A 9,746-nucleotide genomic window follows, 5' to 3' on the forward strand; every position below is an offset into this window, starting at 1 on the left:
TTTCTTGCCATTTCAGACGAGTAACAACACTTATTCAAATATAATATTAACCCACTACTCAACAACAAAGAATAAACTCCAATCTTGGTGATAGGTGAAGCTTTCCTATTCCCCCATGATCAAGTGTATCTTTTCGTGCTCCACATCCTCACTTCTTCTTAGGCCCTGCAAATCAGGACATATATGAATACCACAACCTGTATCAAGGACCCAATAATTAGTATGCGGTGAGTTGTTAGATAATATAGTGTAAATACCTACATGGGTAGGCTTCAACTTCCCATCCTTAACATCTTACATGTACTTGGGTCAGTTTCGTTTCCAGTGCCCCTTATCATGACAATAGAAGCATTCAGCGTCTCTTGGGTTGGAAGAGGGAGTGACAGGACCACCTTTGGTTCCACTCGAAGAGGATCCATCAAGAGACTTTCCCTTGGTACCCTTTGAAGGGGCCTTCCTATTTTTCCCTTTACCTTGCCCAATTGCCAGAACAGGGGCGGTGTTAGGAGTAGGAGTAGTAACAATCGATTTACCTTTGAGACCACTTTCGGAGGTCTTCAAAAGTCCTTGAATCTTTTTGAGTGTGACCTCTTCCTTGTTCATATGATAGGTTATTCGGAACTAATCGTAACATGGAGGTAAGAAGTGCAGTATGATGTTAATAGCCAACTCCTCAAGAAAGTTCACATTCAACTTCATCAAACGGTCCACAAACCTTTACATTTTCTACATGTGGCCTATGATGGGTTCACCATCCTTCATTCGGGTTGTTATCATGGAAGAGATGATTTCATACCTCTCTTGATGAGCACTATGATGGTATCTTTCCATCAGGTCCATGTGCATCTCAAAAGGGTAAAAGTCCTCATAGGACTTTTGGAGTTTAGCTGCCATTGTGGCCAACATGATACATGCTACCTTGGTGGCATCTCTCTCATGAGTCCTAAAGTCTGCGATCTCCTATGGAGTAGCAGAAGACTCATCAATTTCCTTCAGATCCTTGTTGATGACATATTCCTTGTCCTCGTACCGTGTGACCATCTTGATGTTCCTGATCCAATCCTTAATGTTGGAACCATCAAATATGACTCTCCTAGAAAGGTTCAAGAGAGAGAAGTAGCCGGTAGGATTTGAGCCAAAAGCATTATTGGAAGACATCTGAAAAGAAGAAAGACAAGTTTACATTAGATAAAGAGTCCTTAATAAGACACCCAAATGTAATATTAAGGCTAGGACCCAACACAATACTTTATAACTTGGAAGAGGAATGTTGTAATCCAAGCTATAAAATATTTGAAGGTAGGCGAATAACGATTCACCAATTTCCACCATGAAAAATGAAATAGGTATTAGGTTTAAATTGGATTGAAGCTCCTAGATATTTTGAGATTCATTGAAATTTTCAATGGCATGTTTAAATCTCGATTGTGCTCTCTCAAGTTTGTGACTGGGATGCCGAGGATCACAAACAAGGTGTGAATAACCATGCAAATTAACTTGGTACCCTTAATTTTTATCACCTAATCGATGTGCCTGTTAACCACACACGCTCCACCGATCTATGATAAACATTAAGTTACCCTTTTCCACTCTTACTAGTCCATGTTAGTGTGTTGGTTAACCATACATGCTCCACCAACGACTTGGTAAGGTACAAAGTATAATTTCATGGGTTAGCACCAAATTCACATTTTCCTAAAGTAACTAAGATTGCGAATTTATAAAAGGTTTAGTTACTTTATCATCATCATCATTATACTTTTAATGAGAATTATAGTCCTTGTCTTACCCATTCGGCTAACAACCCTCCACCAGTCAAGGAAGAGGTGGGTGAGAGTGGACACCCATTAAGTTGCCATTTTATAGGCAACAACCTTACCCCCCCCCCCCCCCTTATAAACTGGCTTTGTGAATGAGGCCTACTAACGGTAAGACTAACTTGATCTCATATATATATATATATATATATATATATATATATATATATATATATATATATATATATATATATATATATTATTAACTTATAATACTATAAAGTATAAGGGTTGAATTTTAACTTTTAAAACTCTAGGGTTTGGAATTAAAGTGTGTGTGAGACTTTACAAATTCCAAAACTTGAGGGCAAGTTTTGAAACTATTCAAAAACTTTTCATTTCTATAACTTATGAGTCTTAATGGTTTTAAAGGAAAGACTTTTGGAATTCCATAACTTAAGGACAAGTTATGGAGTCCATTAATTGGCATTTAGATCAAGAATTACACTAACAAACAATTTGCAAATAATTCATATGATCTACCAAAACCCATAAACATGAACATTCATATCAACAAATTTCAAGAATCATATAAACATAATATAAAACTTGAAACTTTGATAGTTATCATTATAAATGGATTAGCATAATCATTACCACATCAAAAACATATTTTATATGTCCAAAACAGTTTAGGGTAATGATTCTAGTCCAATTCCAACATTAAAACTCGAAATTCTGTACTCTAGGCCTCCTACTCATCGAGTGTATAAACCTACTCAACGAGTAGGATGAAGTTTCATTTGGACTCGGTGAGTTCACTGAACAGTGAGCAGAATTTTGACTTTTTTCAGCAATTTGCATCAAGTATAATGAAAACAAGCCTAGGATCTGATACCACTTAAGGGTTTTGAGCATTCTAACACTCCTATGGTGTACATGCAACCCTAGAAACCTTGTATATATGTTTTCTCTATTATACATGCAAATTTGATTTTTCGAAGGTTCTCATCCTAACTAGCATATCATGGGGTACTTGTAATATAAAAACTTAGTAGGATGACATACCTTTTCTTGTGGTTGATTGCTTGGAGCTTCAAGAGCCTAGCACTAATAATGTGGATGCCTCAAGTGGAATCAAAAATCACCAAACAACTTGGAAAACTTGAGAGAATAGTATTGCACACTAGAAATCGACCCACTCTTGTTCTCACACACACTAGTGCCATTTCATGTGCCAAAGACTTCTTTATATAGTACGGTGGATTAGGGTTACATCCATGTAAACCCTAATACCCATGACCTTTCATTTCCATAAGATCCATGGGTTAAAAACTCCATGGACTATCCATGCAAGCTTAGCCCATCCTAAATGAACATTGGCCCATTATATATACATAAGAGTCCATATTTAATTAGTTTCTTTTGATCACTAAATTAATTCCAAATTAATTGTTGATCAATACTAATTAAATAATATGATTTCATATTAATATATTATAACTTATAATATATTAATAAATCAAAAATATACTATTCTCAAAAGATTATCCATACAAAATGTTTCGGTGAAGTGCAACCCAAATAGATCATGTTGGGTCGGGTCAAGTACATAATAAATATAGTTACAGACTTAGACACCTTATCCAACATAAAAGACACATAAAGAGTCTAGGTGTATAGTTCTATAGTATCATAAAATACTCCTATAATATTTTTATATTTATATTTGGTTCTAGGATTTATTTTTATAGGTTGTTGGTAAGTTTTAGGCCTGTTGTTCACCATGACTATTCCCATACACATGTTAGTCATATCTCGCATAAATATAGTTGACCAGGCTATATTTATCCCATATATGATTACATAACTATCTAGTCTTAATCATAGTGTTCAACTTATCATCTTTCTTTTTTATTGTTCTTGTTATGACACCGCTCTACTATGTATGTATGTACTTATACTTTTATTAAAATATCATTCTATTTTAAAAGTATACTCGTGCGAAAATGCTTAGTTAGATCACTTTAGTCCTATTGCATTTATAGTTGTATATCTTACATGGTTTGATATATATAGTTTACTATAAACAATACCCTAATACCAATTTATCACACCCCCAAACCAGGATGGCGGAAACATCTGGGGGTGGATGACTTGATCATATTTATAATTGAAAGAGTTACATTAATGTAAGAGTTGCATGTTTCAAAACCAATTAAAATATGATGATGAAAAGATTTGTTTGACGCCTTAGCGTCTCATAACATTGTAGTTACCTTCTTTAATGATTTCTTGAGAATACAAGTAGTTTTGAAAAGTGTCAACAATTAAGTTGGTGAGTTCATAAGGGTTTGTATGAAGAATTGTATGAAGAATTGTAAGCCTTTCCTTGTAAAATGAGTTGTCATCTTAGAAACCCTAAGATCGAAATCGATAAGTATTTCTATACTTAAAATAGTAATATGTAGTTTTAATCTATATAAAACCATTAGAATGTATGTTTTCCCGTAAACTAAATGTATCATAGATTCCCCATGTAAGTTATTATAACCGTGTTAAAACATAGATGGTCTGTTACAACGTTCTTCAGGCGTCGGAATGTTAGACATTTGTCACTCTAGACCTACCGGTCTACGGGATGGTCTCTTACGGGAGATTCTGGTTATAGTACAGGACTTTTGTAGATACTCAGGTAGGCACGATCAAGAATTTGTCTCACAAAAATTGATTCAACGCGTTTACATCTTGATGTAATGAAAACCTTTGTATGTATAATTATCACTTTTTCATGATAATAAAATATTATAAAATAATTATATAAAATCTTTATATATTTATCCGTCTTGTAAAAAAATATTACAATAGTGTTAATGTTCCATAAACTATACCTATTATAGTTTATTATAATATTTATTTCATTTGTCTATATATATATATATATATATATATATATATATATATATATATATATATATATATATATATATATAGAGAGAGAGAGAGAGAGAGAGATGCTAACATGCGTCGATATTCATAAATAACAATTATTTTACATCTAACACCAATTAGTGAGTGTCTAATATGAAAATATATAGTTTTCTAGTTTTTGACTTTTTACGTCACAAAACGGTAAATTGTGAAATACAAACTATGTGAAACTTATTTTTACCTTTTTGTGATATTTAAGTCAAGTTAACTTTATATGTTTAAAAAATATTTTTTTGGTCAAACCCACAAAAATAGTACCACAAGCTAGTTATAAACATTTTTGTTAGAAAACCCACTTTTACGTAAAACGATGGAGTTTTAAGTTTTCTTTTTGTAAAACTAAAGCTTTGGTATTTTTAACTACTTTCAAGTCATATGTTCCAAATAACATATTTTAGTTTATATCTCACAAAAATGGTGTAATAACTTGGTTATAACAATTCTTGCTAGAAAAGTCATAGTATCTTCATAAAAACCCTAGTTTTTATAGTTTTGTGTTTATAACTTGTTCTTAATTCTAGGTAATAACATTATTTAATGTATTCTAGGTAATAATTCTTGGTAATAACATTATTTCATGTATTTAGCACTTTTACACAACATATAAGTAAGAATGCATAATAACTTGTATATTTATGCAAGTTTACTTGTATCCCCCCCCCCCCCCCCCCTAAAACTTGGAAAAATCGAAAATGAAGGGGTATAAACTCACCTTATGTGTGTTATCTTGGTGGATGAAAGGTTGTAGATGGAAAGATTCAAGTTAAGAACACTTGAAGATTTGAAGATCCTAAGAATAGTAACACTTGATAATGTGTGTAAATGGATTGAAACTAGTATATAAGTGTGTAGAATCACTAGATTATGAAGGAATTACTTACTAAAACCTCAAAAACCAACTTGAAAGAAACTAGTTATGGAAGATGAGAGCTTTTCTTTGAGAAGAAGGTGATGAGCGAGGGACTCTTGGCCGTGAATAAAGAGATAGAGGGAAGGGGTGGGGTGTGTAGGGCGGGTATGGGGGGAGATGGATGGGACATTGGTATCATCTTTCATATCCAAAACAACAAAATCAATTGGGAAAAAACAAATTTCCCAATTTTGACCAATATATCCTCAACTATGCCTTGAGGAGGAGTCACTGAATGATTATCCATGTGAATCGTCATTCTAATAACCTTTAAATTTGGGAGATTTAGCTTTTGATAGAATGAATAAGGCATTAAATTTATGTTTGCTCCAGAATACACTAAAGCATAAGTCTTCATTTTATTTCCAAATTCACACGGGAGAGTGAAGCATCCAGGATCTCCCATTTTCTTTGGTAATTCTCCCAATATCACTTTAGAACTCTACTCACTAAGAATCACGTTGGAATTCTTCTCTAGTTGTTGGCGAGTATCGAGTAAGTCTTGCAAAAACTTAGCATATTCAGGAACTTGGGACAATGATTCAATAAAAAAAGTGTTTATAGGAATATCCTTCACTTGCTTCATAAACTTTAAATGTTCCTACTCTAATGGATGAATCTTAGATCGAGAAGGAAATGGCATCGGAGGACCAAAAACTCGAGTATCAACAGAATTTTCTGAGTAGACTGGCTCCACATCATGGAGAATTAATCTCCACGTCTTAGTGTCGGTAAATCAGCACCCACTTCTTCTTCGGTCTTTGACTTCTGCGGTTGTGGTCCGGGCTGATGTGGATCTACTTCGAGGACTTCTAGGAATCCAGAGATGGTATCTTCTTCAGTTTCGATCACCGTGACTTGCAGTTGAGGCTTTTTTTTCAGGAATTTTTGGAGAAAGTCACTCATTAACCAACGTAGTTAATTGTCCAAGTTGAGCTTCGATGTTTTGGATTGATGCTTGATGATTCCTTAGCAAATCTTGCTGGTCCCTCATGAGAATTTTCTAGTCTCTTATCACCAAATTAGTCTCATCATGTCCTTTCTCCGAATCCTCCATGAATCTAGTTAGCATGGACTCTAAATCGACCTTCTTTTCAGGTGGCGATTGCTCTTTTTGAAAAAGCCTCAGCCAATTTGCCTACAATTTTCTTCTTTTTTCTTTTTATATTCACCATATGACAACCACTCTTTCTTTGGCTTCTTCCAGTCTTCATCGTATTTGTCTCCACTAGATTAGCATACTTGAGCTTTCTTATTCCCATTCTCATCCAAATGGCTATCTTTTGTCATATGTGGACCATTGCATCTTTCACAACCAACATGAATAGCATGTATGGATTGGTCCATCTTAGTCATTCTTCGGTCTATAGTGTTTAGCATAGCTAAAACAGTTTCCATATCTTTAGATGTGCCACTCCCAATTCCTTTTGCTCCATCATGTATAGGATTGTGGTATTCACACGAATGCTTTGAAAACTCTTCAATCAATTCCTTAATCTCACAGGGATTTTTCTTTGTTAAAGGTCCTTGAGAATCAAGGAGTTTCCTTGTCATCACATTCACCCCATCATAGAAGATTGATACTTCTTATTGCTCATTCAAATCATTTTGGGGACAATTTCTTATTAATCCATTGTATCTTTCCCATGCCTCGTAGAGTGACTCACCCGGTTGTTGCTCGAAGTTTGCTATGGCTTTCTTGAGTTTAGTAACTTTACAAGGTGGGCAAAAATATTCTAGGAACTATTCATGCATTTGCGCCCAAGTAGTGATTGCACCGGGTGGAAGTGCCTTTAGTCAATCCCTAGAAACTCCCTTAAAGGTAACGGGAAGCATTCTCAAAAGCACCGTCTCTCTTGAAACATCCGGGATGTTGAAGTAATCAGCTATTTCATTGACTTCATCAAGGTGTTTGTAAGCATCCTCATGATCTTTCCAGGAAAATAGGACTTCCTTAAGCGCGGAAATAATATTTTCTTCTGCTCGAATGTTGCGGTAGCAGGAATTTCAGGTTGCACTAGACCGGGACCGGTGTCCTCTATGATTCTTTTCTTATACGCCTCCATGGACATGTTAGCAATGTTCTCCATTTCGTCTTTTGGCTCATTTTCGGGTTCGCTCTCTTCTTTTTGACAAAATTACATAAATGGTCCTCGCAGTTGAAAAAATCGACCAATTATGGTCCTTGTGATGAATTCTTTACATAGATGGTCCCCGTGGTTTCAAAATCTTGCAGAGATGGTCCTTTGGGTTAACGGTGTTAACTTTTTCAGTTAAGTTCTATGTAAAATGATATATTTGTCCTTCTAGCATAGCGACCATTTATGAAATTTGTTCCTGCTATAGGACCATTTATGTAATTTTCTCTATTATTTATTTTTATTTTTTACTTAATTTATTTATATATTCTAGGATTTAGATGTTTTTAAGGTTTTTTTTGAATATGTTGTTTATTATTTTTCTTTTATATTTTTTCGCAAATATTTTTTAACGTTTTGTTCAAATATTTTTTTTCCTATTTTTTTGACGTTTTTTGAAATACATTTATTGATGTTTTTTGATGCTATATTGGAATAATTTTTTTTATTTCTTTTACGTTTTGTTATAATACATTTTTTTAATGTTTTTATTAGTTTTGTTTTTTTATATTTTTTGAAGAATTTATAGTCACTGTAATCATAATTTGTAACTTAATTCGCTTATGTTTTCTTTTCTTTCTTTCTATATTAATATAGATAAAGTTATATAATTATTATTTTTTAATTCATATATTTGACTATAGAAAGCATATAATGTTGTATGAGTATTATTTTTGTAAAGTTTTTTATAAACATTTTTTGTAAAAAAAGTGTAAAAAGGTTTGTTAAATTTGAATATGATTAATATAGATTGGATAATTGGAATAAATATGATAACTGGAATTCTAAACAGGTGTCAGGTTATACATAGGCTAATCGAAATCTGTTTACCTTAAAAATGCACAAAATGTCTTAAAACAAAAGATAAATCGAAAACATTACATTTATATCCAATGTGAAATGACATGGTCGCTCTCGACAAGGATGTGAGACGGTCTTAGTTTAACCTATGTCTACCTAATATATATTAATCCTATTCATGTTTTACACTTTTTTGTTATAAAAACAATTTCACAACTAATAATTATATAACCTTATATATGTTATATAGTTTAATATTTGAATTAAAAAATAATAATTATATAACCTAATAAAAGAAAAATGAAAACATGATTGAAGGTAAATGCAATTATTGTTGGATTAGTGTCTGAGCTCATAACTATATTTGGTAAGTACTTGACTCGGTGGTGCATGGTCCTTTTGAGTTGCGTTCACCAAAGCAACATGATAGGATGATTTATCAAGTGAGAGGTTATTATGGTTTATTAATATATTATATGAATAATATATTAAATGTGAAATAATATAGTTTAATTAATATTATACAAGAATTAATTAAGAATTAATTTTGTGGCTAAAAGACATTAATTAAATAAAGGGGACTTAAACTATCAGATGTGTGATAGTTGAGTATTTGGTTGAGAAGGCTCATGGAACTAGGCTTGGACGAAATTAGGGATGTGTCCATCCTATTTCGGCCAAGAGGCCCTATTCTAGAAGCTTCCTTGGACTATTTAAGGCCTAAGCTATCCAGTAGGGTTTTGACTGAAACCCTAGCAAGACCAGTATAACTAGGACCCCAAGGCATCCAATTTACAGCCACTTGATACCCTAGAAAGATCATAGTCGAAATTGTGCCTCTCTTCTCTCTCCATTATCATCCTCTTTCTTGTGTGGTGTTTGTAAGCCATTAGAAGAGTGACACTTGTGACTCTAAGCTCCAAGGACAAGAAGATTCAAGCTTTGAAGAAGTGGTAATCATCTAGATCTATTTTCTTATGTCAATTTCGAGTCATGTATGCTAGATCTAGGGTTTGTATGTCTTGGATGAATTGCATGTACAATAGAGAAGCCTAGATCCAAGCTTTAGGGTTTGCATGAGCACATAGGATGTTATTTTGTGTAAAACCCATCAGTGGTATCAAAACCTTGATTGACTTCTATTGTATT

At 33.4% G+C, this 9,746-nt stretch overlaps 1 non-coding gene across 1 annotated transcript; it reads left to right on the forward strand.

Moving 5' to 3' along the window:
- Positions 1-7,258: 7,258 nt before the first annotated feature.
- LOC145007785 (small nucleolar RNA R71) lies at positions 7,259-7,365 on the forward strand. The gene has a single exon (XR_013663151.1). It is a non-coding gene; the product is annotated as a small nucleolar RNA R71 (small nucleolar RNA).
- Positions 7,366-9,746: the final 2,381 nt, after the last annotated feature.

This window comes from Lactuca saligna, chromosome 7 (genome assembly GCF_052625555.1).
Source record: "Lactuca saligna cultivar CGN05327 chromosome 7, ASM5262555v1, whole genome shotgun sequence".
In the NCBI taxonomy this organism is placed as follows: Eukaryota; Viridiplantae; Streptophyta; class Magnoliopsida; order Asterales; family Asteraceae; genus Lactuca; species Lactuca saligna.